Here is a 16,893-nt window from a genome sequence, read left to right as displayed (position 1 = left end):
CACCACAATTTGAAAATGTTTATCGTTTAGCACTTGGCTTTCCCTTTATAGTCCAACTCTCACAACTATACATTGTTACCAGGAAAACAATAGCTTTGATTATATGGACTTTCATTAGCAAGGTGATATCTCCACCTTTTTTAGTATGCTATCCAAATTTGCCATAGCTTTCTTTCCAAAGAGCAAGTGTGTTTTCCTTTCATGGCTGCATTTGCTGTCTGCTGTGATCCTTGAGCCAGGGATATAAAATCTGACACTGCTCCCATTTTTTTCTCCCTCTATTTGCCAGGAAGTGATGAGACCAGTTGCCAAGATCTTAGTTATTTTTTTATTTTAAGGTATAAGCCAGCTTTTAAATTCTTCTCTTTCACCCTTATCAAGATGCTTCTTAGTTCTTCACTTTATGCCATCTGAGTGGTATCATTTGCATATCTGAGATTGTTGATATCTCTCTTGGCAACCTTAATTCTGGCTTTTGATTCATCCAGCCTGGCATTTTGCATGATGTACTCTGCACATCAGTTAAATAAATACGTGGACAATACATAGCCTTGTTGTACTCCTTTCCCAGTCTTAAACCAATCAGTTGTTTCATGTTCAGTTCTAGCTATTGCATCTTGCACTCAGGAAACAAGTAAGATAATTTAGTAGTCCCATCTCTTTGAGGATTTGTCACATTTTGTTGTGATCCACACAGAGGTTTTAGTGTAGTCAGTGTAGCAGAAGTAGAATTTTTTCCTGGAACTCCTTTGTTTTCACCATAATCCAGTGAATGTTGGCAATTTGGTCTCTAGTTCCTCTGCCTCTGAAAACCAGCCTGCTTTCCTGGTAATTCTCAGTTCACATATTGCTAAAGCCTAGCTTGTAGAATCTTAAGCATAATAATAAGCAAAAATAATGCAGTTGTTCAGTAATTTGCACATTCTTTGGCATTGACCTTTTTTAGTATTGGGACATACACTGAACTTTTTGAGCATAACACAAAAGGGAGAAAAAGATTTTCAGCAACCAAGAGCTATGAAGAGGTGGACACATCTGAAATGACTAAACAACAGCAAATTACTGAGAGAACAAGTCTTAAATGGAAAATTTCTTTCTAACAAGTTTCAAGCTCCCGGAAAATTTAAAGGAAATACTTTTAAAGATCATATGTAGAAAAGCAGGCTCTCATTGAGTATAGTCAGAAAGCAAATTCAGTTAGAAAATAAAAATTCACAGCATAATTGGGCTTTCTATTATTGATGTAAACAATCAATTCTTATTTATATAAAAATTTAAAATTAATTTTAATGCTTGTGACATGAAGGCATGCTAGGTGCCATAGTAGATTGATGGCTATACTTGGAGTCAAGAATCTCTGAATTTAAATCCTTCCTTAGTCATTTTAGCTGTTAGCCCTGGACAAGTCACTTGATTGCTGTGTGCCTCATGTATAGGAAATCTATATAAATTTTACTATATTATAGTTGATCCCAATTTAAATTGTGTCAGTGGTATCTTTGCTAAAAAATGTTTGTTTCTTCTACTTTATCACTTAAATTCTTATGTTTGAAGATAGGTTTATTAAAATGACCTATCTGATTGAGTCTCCTAGTTTATAGTTATTTCAGTCATGTATGACTCTTTGTGACCGAAAGGGTTTTTTTTGGCAAAGATATTGGAATGGTTTGCCATTTCCTTCTCCAGCTCATTTTATTTTGTTTTGTGAAAAACTTTAACTTATTCCCCTCCCAAGTATCCAGGTTATATACCCTCTGTGTTATGAGAAATGTGACAATGAAAATACCAAAAGAACTATTCCTATGGAAAGGAGGGGGGAAAAGATAATACATACTACAGGGCTTCAGAGAGAACATCCTAATTCTTATTTAATGGAGCAGTGCAAGTTAACAGCATATTGTCTCTGGCAATATTACCTTCCATTGAATTTCTGAACATTTTGGAGGTAAGGGTGAGATCTAAAGTGAAGATGGGCCTGTGATGCATTTTTCTTATTAAACCTTAATAGGACTTTAAAAAAGAAGTTATATTGGATGGCCCACTAAATCATATAATTTGACTCAGGGGGACTAAAAATCCAAACCTTTCTTGTAGTTTATTAAAAATAAAAATACACATAGAATTATGAAAATACAGGTTTATTATTTCCACCCAATAAGTTGATGCTGTTGTTTGGAAGGCTTGTAATTCTTTGTTCAAGTTTTTAAAGCTCATCTTGATCCCTCAGCAAGGTATGCCTGTATTCACCGGGTGCTAGTGTCTGAAAGGAAGTCTCTGTTGGACTGCTTGCAGCATCTTGGATATGCAGTCCAATGGTAACATCAGTGAGACCAAGACCATGATGAAAATCTCTGCAGTTTTCTAGAATGCAAGTCTAATACCAACTACCTAAGCTTTTTTGGCATCTATAAATCCTTGAAGTCTGGAAAGACATACATGTGCCTGAAGCTGTCAGTGGTTATTACAGGGCAATCTGCTGGGGGTTTCTGTAAATGCAGAAGTAGGTGTCTAAATTTATCACAATCATCATGTAAAAAGTTTATTTTACCTTTGTCCACTTACTACCCTATAGGCTACTTTGTTTTATAACACTTCTAAACTCACTGTATCCTCTTTCATGTGGAAAAGTATGAGAAAAGACAGTCCTCCTTCCTTCAATTCCTTTCCATTTTCAAATGTTGTTTCCTGAACAAGAGAGACACATTTTTCTTGAGTCCAAGCATAAGCCAAGTAAAAATTTGTTAGAAATCCCAAATATACCATATCTGGAATATGTTCCCCTAGTAGTTTGTAGATTATGTTGTCTCCACTAAATCTTTCTGGTTTTGAAATAGACTGGACTGCAGAAAAGAAGACACAATCATTATGCAAAATATTTGCTACTCTTTCAAAGGTTTTCTAGTTGTCTGAGTCATTTTGTTCAAAATATCCAATGATTGTTTTACTCTGATCAAGAAATTTGATTTCTTCCAATCATGATCTTATTGAAAAGGATCACTTTTTTTGTTACCCAATGTAATCCTCCATTGCTTCATCATCATATCATTCCAGATCATTTTTTAGGGCAGGGCATTTGCTTATCCTGTATCTTTGGGCTATTTCCGAGTGCTGATCACAATCTACTTAGGCAAACACTACTTGATTCTTATTTGGATATTCTTCCTTAATGGTATTGGAGGCTTCCTCAGATAGGATGCAACATCTGCCTGAATTGACACTAGTCAGCAAAAAAAATTAACTAGATCTGTATTGTTTAAAATTTCATCTGTATTTCCACTATCAAGATTTGCTATTTCAGCTATTATTGGAGTAAATCCAAGTTATCAAAAGCAGCAGGGAGCATTGGAAATTGGGAGAGAGCAAGAAGATGGCAGCTTTCATTGTAGCTAAGGGGTCTCCTGGGGCTGTAGCAACTCTACAGCTCATTTTATAGATAAGAAAATTGAGGCAAATGAGGTTAAGTGACTTGTCCAGGGTCATAAAACTAAGTGTCTGAGGCTGGATTTGAACTCAGGTCTATCCTGACTCCAGGCCAGGCATTCTACCCACTGTGCCACCTAGCTGCCCCAAAGCATAGCTGGCCTATGCTTACTAGCAGTTTATAATCTGAAGCAAATGTTTAAGACATAAAGATAAAGTTTCCAGCTTCTAGAAAGCTATCGAGTTGTTCAGCTGCAGAGATGTGGAATTACTCTGGCAGCATTTGTTTGTTTACTACAGTTTTTCTTTTTCTTTTCTTTAGGATTAGTTTGTAGACAGAAGACCTGATGAAACTGGAAAAGATATTTCATGCTGTTATAGAACTGCAAATACACTGTTATTCACTCCAAGTCAAAAGTTCTTCTTGCTAAATTATTTTACTTCTTGTTAAGGTGAGTAAGCTTTTGGGGGTAACCATGATAATTCCATATTCTTTATGTTAATTTTATTCAATGTCTCTTTTTCAATTAGAAAGATAGAATTTAGTCCTCTGATATTTAACATGCATATTGTGGAAACTGTTGTGTGGAACTTAAAGCCTTTGGTTTCACTTTACATGATTAACATTTTGACTGGCTTAATCTGTATATTTGATTTTAACTTTCTGGAATGGTGTGTGTTGCATGCTTTGAATGAAAATACAAAAGGTTCAAATCTGAGAAGATGATTTTGTTATGGCTATACCAGCAGAACTGATCCATCTGTTGTGAATTTCATGCGCTTTATGATTTAGTTGTACTTCTCTTTTCTTTTTCCTATTTTCTGTCTCTGTCTCTGTCTCTCTCTCTCTCTCTCTCTTCTCTTCTCTCTCCTCTTTCTCTCTTCTCTCTCACAAATACATTTCTCCATCTGTAAAATCATGATTACCTTTAACCTAATCAGTAATGTTGTCAGTTAACTTGACCCTTGATTTAAAGGACTATGAAAGATGCTAGAGAAAGTGATTATAAAGTTCTGTAAAGCCTCTCTACAACCGCAAAGTAAACTCAGTAGGAATTGATTGAATAGCTATGATGTTTCAGATAGTATTAGGTTGAACATAAAATAAAATGAATGAAATGTTTCTAGTAAAATAAACATAATAACATCCTCAAATGCAATATTTTGTATTAAAATATATTTTTATTTTTTAAAATTAATTTATTTTTAGTTTTCAACATTTGGTTCCACAAACTTTTGAGTTTTATATTTTCTCCTCCTGCCTCCCCTCCCCCTTCCCCAAGTCAGCATGCAATCTGATATAGGTGCTACATATATATTCATATTAAACATATTTTCACATTAGTCATGTTATGAAGAAGAATTATAACCAATGGGATGAACCAAAAGAAGAAGAAAACCAAACCAAAAAAGAGACAGAGAGCAAATAGTATGCTTCAATGTGCATTCAGACTCTGTAGTTCTTTTTCTAGATGTGGATAGCATTTTCCATCATAAACCTTTTGGAGTTGTCTTAGAACATTGCATTGCTAAGAAGAGCTAAGTATATCAAAGTTAGACATTGCACAACGTAGCTGTTATTGTATACAATGTTCTGGTCCTACTCACCTTACTCGGCATCAGTTCATATAAGTCTTTCCAGGTTTTTCTGAAGTCTGCCTGCTAATCATTCTTTGTAGTTCAATAGTATTCCATTACATTCATATACCACAACTTGTTCAGCCATTCCCCAATTGATGGGTATCCCCTTTATTTCCAATCTTTGCCACCACAAACAGAGCTGCTATAAATATTTTTGTACACGTGGTTCCTTTTACCATTTTTATGATCTCTTTTTGATATAGCCTTAGAAGTGGTATTGCTGGGTCATAAAAATATTTATTGAGTGTAATTAAGTGGGTTAAACTAAGTTAAAAATATTAAAAAGGACTAAACTGTTCAATTACTTAGGCATCTAAATCACTTTGGGTGTTTCGTCTTTGGTATTTGACTTTCTATCTGTTTTTGTTAAAGATGGATATTTTCTAGCTAAATCGATTACTAAATTTCCATGCATTAAATAAAGATTATGATCAATAACAGCATGTTTTGTTTTGTCTATCTTGAAAAAAATTGGTTAGAGGATATAGGTTTCTTTCCTTTAAAGCCCAGCTCAGATGCCACCTTTCAAGAAGACTTCTTGGATCTCTATGCCAATAGCCCTACCAATCCCTCGTAAAATGAATGTGATTTTTCTCCATTAATATGATTCTTAGAGCACTTTGTCTAGAAAAAAAATCAGTGTAGTATAGGGTTTATAAGCATGGAGACAGGATGTAGTGGGCTGGGTCTGACCCAGGCCAGAACCCTGGTAGCTTAGGTCCAAAATTGGAATGGAATAAAATATTTTTAATGTAATAGATGCCAAGAGGTTCATTTAGCCAGAGTAGAGGAAGAACATCGAAAACAGGAAAGGTATATTCATCCAGTTTAAAGCAGCATCAATTCAGCTGAGCACAGATTTCTGTGGAGTTGATGCAGCTTTGTATTCAAAGGCCAGTACAGGCTGAGGGACCAGCACCAGTCCATTGTGTTTTCACTATTTCTGCCCCTCCCTGCAAGGTGACCAGGAATCTGTGTCAACTCCCTGAGCCTGATCCCCAGAGCAAATTGAAAATTGAAGATAGTTTTAATAATGTTTAAGGAGAAGCTAGACTAACTTACATATAGGATATTGTGACCACTTCATAGGAAAACCTGAATTCAAATTTTCTCTCCGACAGTTCTTATCTCTGTGACTCTGGGAAAGTCATTTTAACTTTTGTAGGTCTCAAGCAACTTCCTGGGAGTTTATCACTAAGTCACAGAAAGTTATAATCTACAGGGTGTCCCTAAAGTATGGGCACATAGGAAATCTCATTAACATCTCATTAACCATTTCACCAAAGACTCTGTGTTGTTCAGCAACTTTTTTTTCTGGGGTATGCTAAAGGAGAAGGTGAAAGAAAATAAAAATGAAAATCACGGATGCAACACAGATTGAACGCATAAAGAGTGAATGTGCTAAAATTGATGGCAATGGGGAGTTATTTTATCGAGATCACGTGAATCTTGCAAAGCGCATCAACCTTTGCAACACAAATGTAGGAAATTATATTGAAGACGTTGTTTGTTAATATTCCAATTAAATAAAATGTTGTTGAAAATTTCATTCATTTCATTTCTTGAAAATATGCATTTTGCCTGTGTGTCCAGACTTTAGGAACACTCTGTACTTTGCTAAAGTAACATAGGTAAAATGACAGACTCTTCAGTATTTAATGTTTCTAGAGCCCTTTTATATATATTAAATTCTATATTATAGCTACTGATTTCTGTATCCATATCAAAGCCTGCTCCCCTTTAGAATGGAAGCTCCTCCCTTGAGGGCAGGCATGTAGTAGGTGCTTAATAATTTTTTGTTAAATAAACTTCTTCCTTGGTAAAAGTATGTTGGCCTAGAGAAAAAGAGGCTATGATTTAAAGTTCATGAAATGCTGAAATGACTTCAAATGCATTCCCTTATTTTATCACTGTTGCTGTTGTTGTTCAGTCCTGTCTGAATCTTCATGACCCCATTTGGGGTTTTCTTGGCGAAGGTACTGGAGTGGTTTGCCACATCCTTCCCCAACTCTCTAACAACAATGCTACTTGCTGCTACTGTGACTGTCTAAGACCAACAACACCAGCACCAGGAGGGCTGCTAGCACAGGTTCTTTGATCTGCTTTTCTAAGGAAAGCAACTTTAAGGGGTTTACAATTTCACTTTAATTAAATAAACATATATCATTCACTTAGTTCAGGGGGAAAAAATCAGCACCTTGAACTTCAGAGCAAACACAAACAGAAATTACAAGCAGAAATTATATAAACAGAGCAAATAACACATATCAGCAGATAAGGCTTCTAATCGTCTATCCATAGCAATACATATATTGTTACCAGAGAGAGAAGCACCAGCATCTGGGTTTGCAAAGCCAGGGGGATCCTTAACAGCTATTCACATGACACTCTTTAATTGAGTGAGCACCAAAGCAAAAAGCTAACCTCTGAGTATATATACACGCTTCCTCAAGGTTAGAGGGTGTCCCAACTATGTGACTCAAAATCATGTAACTTAGGCTTTCTTGTGACTTAAGCGAGTCATCAAGGCTCCCTATTCAATCAAGGACTCTTGATTGAAACAAAGGCAAGACTCAAAGGTACTTGATTGCTTTATTGCTGAGAAGCACTCCAAACCAAAAAAAAAAAAAACAAAAAGTCCTGCTTTGCTTACCATTACAAACTCATTTTACAGATGAGGAAACTGTGGTAAACAGGGTTAACTCACTCGCCCAGGGTGACACAGCTAATAAGTGTCTGAGGTCAGATTTGAACCAAGGTCTTCCTGACTCCAGGCTCAGCATTCTATTCACTGAGGCATTGTCTCCATATTGATGTCCTGCATATAAAAGGAATAGACAACAAATAACTTAGACAACTGGTTGGAAGAGAACCTTCAAAATGGCATTTTGTTATACTGAATCAAATTTTTTTTTATGGTCAGTGAATAATAAGGACTTTGGAGTCTTTCATTCTCATATATTATAGAATATAGAATATGTAAGCCTAGTGTTCATTTTCCATAACTAGATATTATATAAAATGTCATTGTTACATGTGCATTTGATGTTCATAAAGTTTTCATAGTGAGACAAAAGAAAGCTTATGGATATTCTCTTGGTCTATTTGTGTCTTAATGATGTTTGAATTTCCCTGCCCTAGATTTTGGCAACCTTTTCAGATAGCATTAGAATTAATCCTTTATCAATCTCATAATTGTGTCACAGCATAGACCTCTGTTTTTTCATGATATTACCACACAATTTACCATATTGTTTTCGTTGGTGCTGTATCTATTTCTTCAAAGATCTTCAAAGATTCAAATACACAATTCCAACAGTATTGATGGAAAATAGATTATCATTGATATAACTTGATATTGTCAACATTATTTCAGCTATCCCTTGTCGTTCTTTCATTTTCATCCTTAAATAACATTGGCCTAATTTTGCTGCTTTTGATCCCTTGCCAAGTTTTTTGTACAACTGTCAGTCATGCTATTGCTTTCACTATTTTATGAAATGATATTGCTCATAACATTGCACTATCCTGTTCCATGCAATTTTTATAAAGAAGTTTCTATTCTATGGGAATGTTGCCTTTGATTTTTGTGTGCTCTCTCTCTCTCTGCCTCATGCACACATACATATATGTATGTATGTGTGTGTATATATGTATAGATATACATATAATTTGTGCGTATATGTGTATACTTGGAGAAGAAATAAAGTGTTTGATTGCTGAAGTGGTGTTTAGGGGTTTTTTGGCCATCTTATAGTGGTGGTTTATCCATATTGATTACATTTCCTTATAGAATAGTGATTATTCAATAGCTTGTTTAAATAAATCAAGTTGTCACTGCTTCAATGGCATGGCATAGAATTTTTATTCTTTCTTTTAATTTGTTATTGATTTTAAACTTTGTTCTAATAAATGAGTGTATTTAACTATACTGACAGATGATTCAGAAATGACTTCTACATTGGTAGCTAGTTATTCTCTATGAAAATATCATCACTTAAACTTTTGTGATATTACTTGATTTTCTCTATGTTCATTATTCCCTAACTCTCTTCTCAAAGAGAACATTTGTAAAATAGAGAAGAATTGAATTTTGAATAAGACATTTGACCTTTCTCATTTCTAACTCCTGAATCATCTTTTCCAAGAATTTGAACTAGATGGTGCAGGAATCATTTTTTTCACTTTATAAATAAGAAACCTGATCATGACCGAGATCATGGCTTGCCTATGATTACGTTTCTTGGCAGCTAGGTGGCACAGTGGATAGAGTGCTGGATTTGGAGTGAGGAAGATTTTAATTCAAATCCAGCCTCAGAAACATACTAGCTATGGCACCCTGGGCAAATCACTTAACTATTACTTGCATCAGTTTCTTCATCTGTAAAATGGAGATAATAATATCATATACCTCCCAGGGTTGCTGTGAGGATCATTGAAATAATAATTATAAAGCCTTAGCATGGTGCTTGGCACATGGTAAGCCCTATATAAATATTAGCTAGTAATAGTAGTAGTAGTATCAGAGTCATGATTTGAACCCAGATCTCCTGATTCAGAATCCAGAATAACTTCTTTCTTACTATAAAAAAATGCCATAGAATATCTACGTTCATTTGCTTAACAGAAATACGGTAAGAAATTATCAAAAGTTACAGGATACTCATTGCTTATAATTAGGATATGAAATTTTAAAAATTATGATAATGCAATCTAAATTATTGATATATTTGATATTATGCCAATAAAACTACTAATGGTTTATTTTATGAAGCTAAACAAAATAATTTTTAAATTCATTTGGAGGATCAAAAGCTCCTAGGGCCATCCAAAAACAGACAGGGGTAGATTTGACTCTCAGATTATAGTTTGTGACTCCTGATATAGAAATTACTGTAACTATATAAGACTCAGAACCATTCCCTGATCAATAATTTGTCAAAAGATATGAACCATTTTCAAAGGAAGAATTACACAAAAGTGAATTCGAAACTATAGGAAATATTGCTCTCAATCTCTAGTGATAAAATTAAATGTAAATTGAATCAAGTCTGAGGTTTTACCTCACATACAAAAGGCAATGATGAGAAAAAATAAAAATAGAAATAGTCCATATTTGAAGGGCTGTGGGAAGGGAGGCACACTATTACAATGTTTTGTTGAGTCGAGAATTTCTCACTTCTTTTTGGAAGCAATTTGAAATTGCTCCAGTAAAAAGTAAATAAAATACCTTTTAACCCAGAAAACTTATTGATGACATAAACATGAATGGTATTAAAAGAAACAATAGTCCAATTTACACCAAAATATTTATGCTAAATTATTTTGTGTCAGTCAAAAAAAATGGAAACAAAGATGCTGATTGATTTGGATAATAGCTGGTTACTTTGGCACATGAATGTAGTGGAATGTTATATAAAAAATTATAAAGGAAGATATAATTGAAACATAGGAAGACTTGTCTGAACTGTTACAGAATGGAATGAGTAGAGCTAGGAAAGCATATACAGTAACAATAATACTAACGGGAATAGTGATAAAATGAAACAAAGAATACTTTACTGGAAAGGGTAGGAATACATATGTAGAGCATTACAGACTGAATTCTATCAATGGGCATTCTGGATTTGCTGAACTTTTTTCCCCTTCTTTTTAAAATCTTTCTTCTAGGATAGAACAGAGAGAGCAGGGCCAAGATGGTTCTAAAAAATAGCATATTTTCAGAGCTCTCCCAGCATAACCCTCTACAATAACTTTTAAAATCATGTGACATTAAATTCTGATTAAGAAAACCAAGAAAAAAAATCACAGTGACTCCTTTTTTTCCAGACAAGTCAACATAGGAAGACAGAAAGGTCTGTAGACACTGGAGTGTGAGGGCTATCCAAGAGAATGTGGAAGAAGCACCAGTCGCGGACTTTAGGGCAGCAGTAGTAGAGAGGAACGGTGTCCATGGATGGTAAGTGGACTGAAGATCTGGCTAGGAAGACATCTCAAAGGACTCCTGTTCTAGCACTGGGCACAAGCTCAGGTGCCACTTGGCAGCTCTATTGACCCATTATGCATTTTCCAGTTGCCATTCCAGGTTAGAGAGGAATAGTCACAGTCACCAGAGAGCAATAGACTCATTATGTAAGAATCAGAACTTAGACTACAAGAGTAATGGTCACACCTCCCCCCCCCCCCCCAGATCAGACCATTTTGGAAGTAATGAAAACTTACAGGTACCCACTGAGCTATAAAAGAAACAAATATACTTAAAATACACTTAAAAGACAGATGCTCGGATCAGACACCTCCCCAACCCCTAGAGGTGAGCCAAACCCAATTATGACAACCAACTATAATATAAAGTCCAAAGTCAAGAAATAGGTTGGAAAAATTAACAAAACAGGAAAAAAAAAGAACCTGACCATAATAAGCTGCTATGGTGAGAAGGAAGCTCAAGATATAAACTCTTCTGGATTTTGTTGGTAATATATAGAACTGCTAATGATTTGTGTGAGTTTATTTTGTATCTTACAACTTTACTAATTTGTTTGTTCTTTCGACAACTTTTTGAGTTGATTCTCTAGGGTTCTCTATATCATCATAGCTACAAAAAGTGATAATTTGTTTCCTGTTTGCCAATGTTTGTTCCTTCACTTTGCTTTTCTTGTCTTATTAGCATATATTTAATAATGATGGTGAGCACCAGAAAAAAAAAAAAGCTTCAGGGGTGGAGCCAAGATGGCGGCTGAAAAGCAGGGACTAGCGTGAGCTCCCTGCTGAGTCCCTCCAAAAACCTATAAAAAATGGCTCTGAACCAATTCTAGAACTGCAGAACCCACAAAAAAGCAGAGGGAAACAGGGCTCCAGCCCAGCAGAGCCTGGATGGTTTCTGGGTGAAGTCTATCCCGCATGGATCTGCGAGTGGAGAGGAGCTGAGTAGAGTCCAACATGGGCGGTGCGGACCAATCAGACCAGGAGCCAGGCGGAGCGTGCCCTAGCACCCTGAATCAGTGAGCTGCAGCAGTTACCAGACATATCAACCTACAAACACCAAAGACAACAGAGAAGGTTAGTGGGAAAAGCTACGGGAGTGGAAGGAGTTCACGGTTTGGCTATCGCACCAGGGGAAGCAGAGGTGGGGCAGCTACAGAACTACAGCTGCAGTTGCTTCTGGCCCCAGGCCTACTTGGTGGGAGGAATTAAGTGGCAGATCAGAGCAGGAGTGCACAGCCTGCTGAAGATCTAAGTCCAGTCCAGATTGGGGGTTCTTGGGGAAGGAGGAGTGCTGGTGTGGCAGAGCTGGCACATTCCCCCAAGCTTGGAACATAGAACTCTTTAGTCTACAAGCAGTCACACCCCACTGAAAAACTCAAGGGTCAAGTTAGTTGGTTGGGAATATGGCCAGGCAGTAAAGACACACCCAAAGTCTCAGACTTTGGAATCTTACTTTGGTGACAAAGAAGACCAAAAGATACAGCCTAAAGAAGTCAACAAAGACTCAGGCCATGGAAGAGCTCAAAAAGGATTTGGAAAAGCAAGTTAGAGAAGTAGAGGAAAAATTGGGAAGAGAAATGAGAAGGTTGCAAGAAAACCATGAAAAACAAGTCAATGACTTGCTAAAGGAGACCCAAAAAGATGCTGAAAAATACACTGAAGAAAACAACACCTTAAAAAATAGACTAACCCAAATGGCAAAAGAGCTCCAAAAAGCCAATGAGGAGAAGAATGCCTTGAAAGGCAGAATTAGCCAAATGGAAAAGGAGGTCCAAAAGACCACTGAAGAAAATACTACCTTAAAAATTAGATTGGAGCAAGTGGAAGCTAGTGACTTTATGAGAAATCAAGATATTGTAAAACAGAACCAAAGGAATGAAAAAATGGAAGACAATGTGAAATATCTCCTTGGAAAAACCACTGACCTGGAAAATAGATCCAGGAGAGATAATTTAAAAATTATTGGACTACCTGAAAGCCATGATCAAAAAAGAGCCTAGATACCATCTTTCAGGAAATTATCAAGAAGAACTGCCCTGATATTCTAGAGCCACAGGGCAAAATAGAAATTGAAAGAATCCATCGATCGCCTCCTCAAATAGATCCCAAAAAGAAATCTCCTAGGAATATTGTCACCAAATTCCAGAGCTCCCAGATCAAGGAGAAAATACTGCAAGCAGCCAGAAAGAAACAATTTGAATATTGTGGAAAAACAATCAGGATAACAGGATCTGGCAGCTTCTACATTAAGATATCAAAGGGCTTGGAATATGATATTCCGGAGGTCAATGAAGCTAGGATTAAAACCAAGAATCACCTACCCAGCAAAACTGAGTATCATGCTCCAAGGCAAAATATGGATTTTCAATAAAATAGAGGACTTTCAAGCTTTCTCAGTGTAAAGACTAGAGCTGAATAGAAAATTTGACTTTCAAACACAAGAATCAAGAGAAGCATGAAAAGGTAATCAAGAAAAAGAACAAGGAAAAGAAATTGCAAGGGAGTTACTAAAGTTGAACTGTTTTGTTTACATTCCTACATGGAAAGATGATGTGTATGATTCATGAAACCTCAGTATTAGGGTAGCTAAAGGGAATATGCATATATATATATATATATATATATGTTTATGTATATAGATGTATATATGAGTTTGTATGTATATATTATATGTATGTGTGTATATATATATATATATATATATATAGAGAGAGAGAGAGAGAGAGAGAGAGAGAGAGAGAGAGAGAGAGAGGGCACAGCGTGAGTTGAAGATGAAGGGAAGATATCTAAAAGAAATAAAATCAATTTAAGGGATAAGAGAGGAATATATTGAGAGAGGGAGAAAGGGAGAGATAGAATAGGGTAAATTATCTGGGATAAAAGTGGCAAGAAAAAGTGGTTCTGTAGGAAGGGAAGAGAAGGCAGGTGAGGGGGAATGAGTGAATCTTGCTCTCATCAGATTTTACCTGAGGAGTGAATACCATACATACTCAGTTGGGTAACTTACCCCACAAGAAAAAAAGGAGTAAGAAGAAGATAAAAAAAGGAGGGATGATAGAAGGGAGGGCAGATGGGGGTGGAGGTAATCAAAAACAAACACTTTCAAAAGGGGACAGGGTCAAGGGAGAAAATTCAACAAAGGGGGATAGGTTAGGAAGGAGCAAAATATAGTTAGGCTTTCACAACATGAGTATTGTGGAAGGGTTATACATAATGATACGCATGTGGCTTATGTTGAATTGCTTGACTTCTTAGGGAGGGTGGGTGGGAAGGGAAGAGGGGAGAGAATTTGGAACTCAAAGTTTTAAAAACAGATGTTCAAAAACAAAAAAAAAGTTTTTGCATGCAACTAGAAAATAAGATACACAGGCAATGGGGTGTAGAAATTTATGTTGCCCTCCAAGAAAGAAAGGGAAAGGGGGATGGGAGGGGAGTGGGGTGACAGAAGGGAAGGCTGACTGGAGAACAGGGCAACCAGAATATACGCCATCTTTGAGTCAGGGGGGAGGGTAGAAATGGGGAGAAAATTTGTAATTCGAACTCTTGTGAAAATCAATGCTGAAAACTAAATATATTAAATAAAAAAATAATGATGATGAGAAAAAAAAAAACATTCTTGCTTCATCCCTGGTCTTATTGGAAAAAAAAATCCTTCTTTGTTTTAAGGAGATATCGCTTATCTTAAAAGAAAAAAAATACATTTATTCTTTTGTTTGCTAGTGTGTGTGTTTTTTTTAAAAATAGGCATGAGTGTTGTATTTTGTTCAAAAAATTTTCTGCATCTGTTGATATAATCCAATGGTTGGGATTTTTTATTGATAAAGTCAATTATGCTGATAGATTTCCTAATATCGAACTATCCCTGCACTCATGGTATATAACCAGCCTGCTCATAGTGTATGATCTTTGCTATATATTGCTGAAGTTTATATGATAATATTTCATTTAAAATGTTTGCATCAGTATTCACTAAGGAACTTGCTCTATAGTTTTCTTTTTCTGTTTTTACTCTTCCTAGTTTTTGGTATCAAAACAATTCATAGAAAGAATTTAGTAGGGATTCTTTTTAATTGCTTATGCATAGGCCTAGCAAAATATAACAGAAAAGAATACTATTTAAATTAATTTACTTATTCAATATACAGATAACAATCAAACTTCCAAAGAATTATTTTTAGAAGAAGAAAAAATAATAACAAAATTCACCTGGAAGAACAAAAGGACAACACCATCAAGGCAGTCAATGAAAAAAAAATTGACAGAAGGGGTCCTAGCAGTAGCAAATTTTAAACTATATTACAAAATTTTTGTTGTTATGTTGTTTCAGTCATGTCTCACTCTTTGTAATTCCATTTGGGTTTTTATGGCAAATATACTGGAGTGGTTTGCCATTTCCTTCTCCAGCTCATTTTACAGATGAGGGTACTGAGGTGAACAGGATTAAGTGACTTACCCAGGGTCACAAAGCTAGTGATTTGAACTTAGGACGATGAGTCTTCCTGATTCCAAGCCCAGTTCTTTATCTATGGTGCCACCTAGCTGTCCCTACCACAAAGAACTAATCAATGAATCATTTTGGTACTGGATAAGAAATAGAGTGACTGATTAATGGCATAGGTTCAGGACATAATATACAGAAGCAGAAGAGAACAGTAGCCTACTGATTCAAAAAACCAAAGATAAAGCCAAAACTTCTGTAGCAAGAACTCCCTATTTGACCAAAATCTCTTGAAAGCTGAGGTGCTGTCTGGCAGAAACTAGGCATAGACCAACATCTCACATCATATACTAAGATAAGCTCAAAATGGATACATATTTTAAACATATTAGGTGAGCGAGGAAGAAATCATCCATTGGATTTATGAATAGAAAACAGTTCATGACCAACCAAAAGATAAAGCTCACAGGAGGTAAAATATATAATTGTGATTACATAAAACTAAAAGGTTTTTGTGTGAACAAAAACAAAGCAGCCAAAATTAGCATATTTCTCTGATAATGTTCTCATTTCTCAAATATATAGAAAATTGAGTTAAATATATGTATATATTATATATATGGGTGTGTACATATGTGTATATGTATATATATGTATGTATATGTATGCTTATACACATGCATGTGCACACACACACACACATACATAAACTGTTAGCCATTCCCAAATTGATAAATGGTCAGAGGAAATGAATAGGCAATTTTTAGAAGAAGAAATCAAAATTACCGATATCATGTAAAAATGTTCTAAATCAACAGTACTTAGAGAAATGTAAGTTAAAACAACTCTGAGGTACTGCCTCACACTTCTCAAATTGGCTAACATAATAGAAAAGGAAAAGGACACGCTGGAGGGGATGTGGGAAAATATATACACTAATGCTCTTACTTGAACTATGAACTAATCCAAGCATTCTGGAGAACATTTTGAAACTATCCCCAAAGGGCGATAAAATTGTGCATACCTTTTGACCCAGCAAAACTGCTTAGGTCTAGCAAAAGAAAAAAAAAAGGACCCACATGTGCAAAAATATTTATAGTAGTTTGCTTTGTGGTGGCAAAGAATCGGAAACTAAGGGGATACCCATCAACTGGACATTTGCTGAACAAATTATAGTATGAGAATGTAATTGAATACTATTGTGCTATAAGAAATAACTGAGGTGATTTTTTTTCAGAAAAAAAAGACCTGGGAAGATATATTAGCTGATGCAAAAGAAGTGAGCAGATCTAGGTGAACAATCCACACAGTAACAGCAATATTGTAAGATTGTTAACTATAAAAGACTTAGTAGCTCTGGTCACTACAATGATCCACCATAATTCCAAAGATCTCATGAAATAAAATGC

At 35.6% G+C, this 16,893-nt stretch overlaps 1 pseudogene; it reads right to left on the bottom strand.

Moving 5' to 3' along the window:
- Window positions 1-2,203: 2,203 nt before the first annotated feature.
- LOC118845410 lies at window positions 2,204-3,381 on the bottom strand (annotated as a pseudogene).
- Between the last annotated feature and the right edge of the window lie 13,512 nt (window positions 3,382-16,893).

This window comes from Trichosurus vulpecula, chromosome 4 (assembly GCF_011100635.1).
Source record: "Trichosurus vulpecula isolate mTriVul1 chromosome 4, mTriVul1.pri, whole genome shotgun sequence".
Taxonomy (NCBI): Eukaryota; Metazoa; Chordata; class Mammalia; order Diprotodontia; family Phalangeridae; genus Trichosurus; species Trichosurus vulpecula.
The sequence above is the reverse complement of the archived record's forward strand: the minus strand, read 5'-3'. Positions and strand labels throughout refer to the sequence as shown.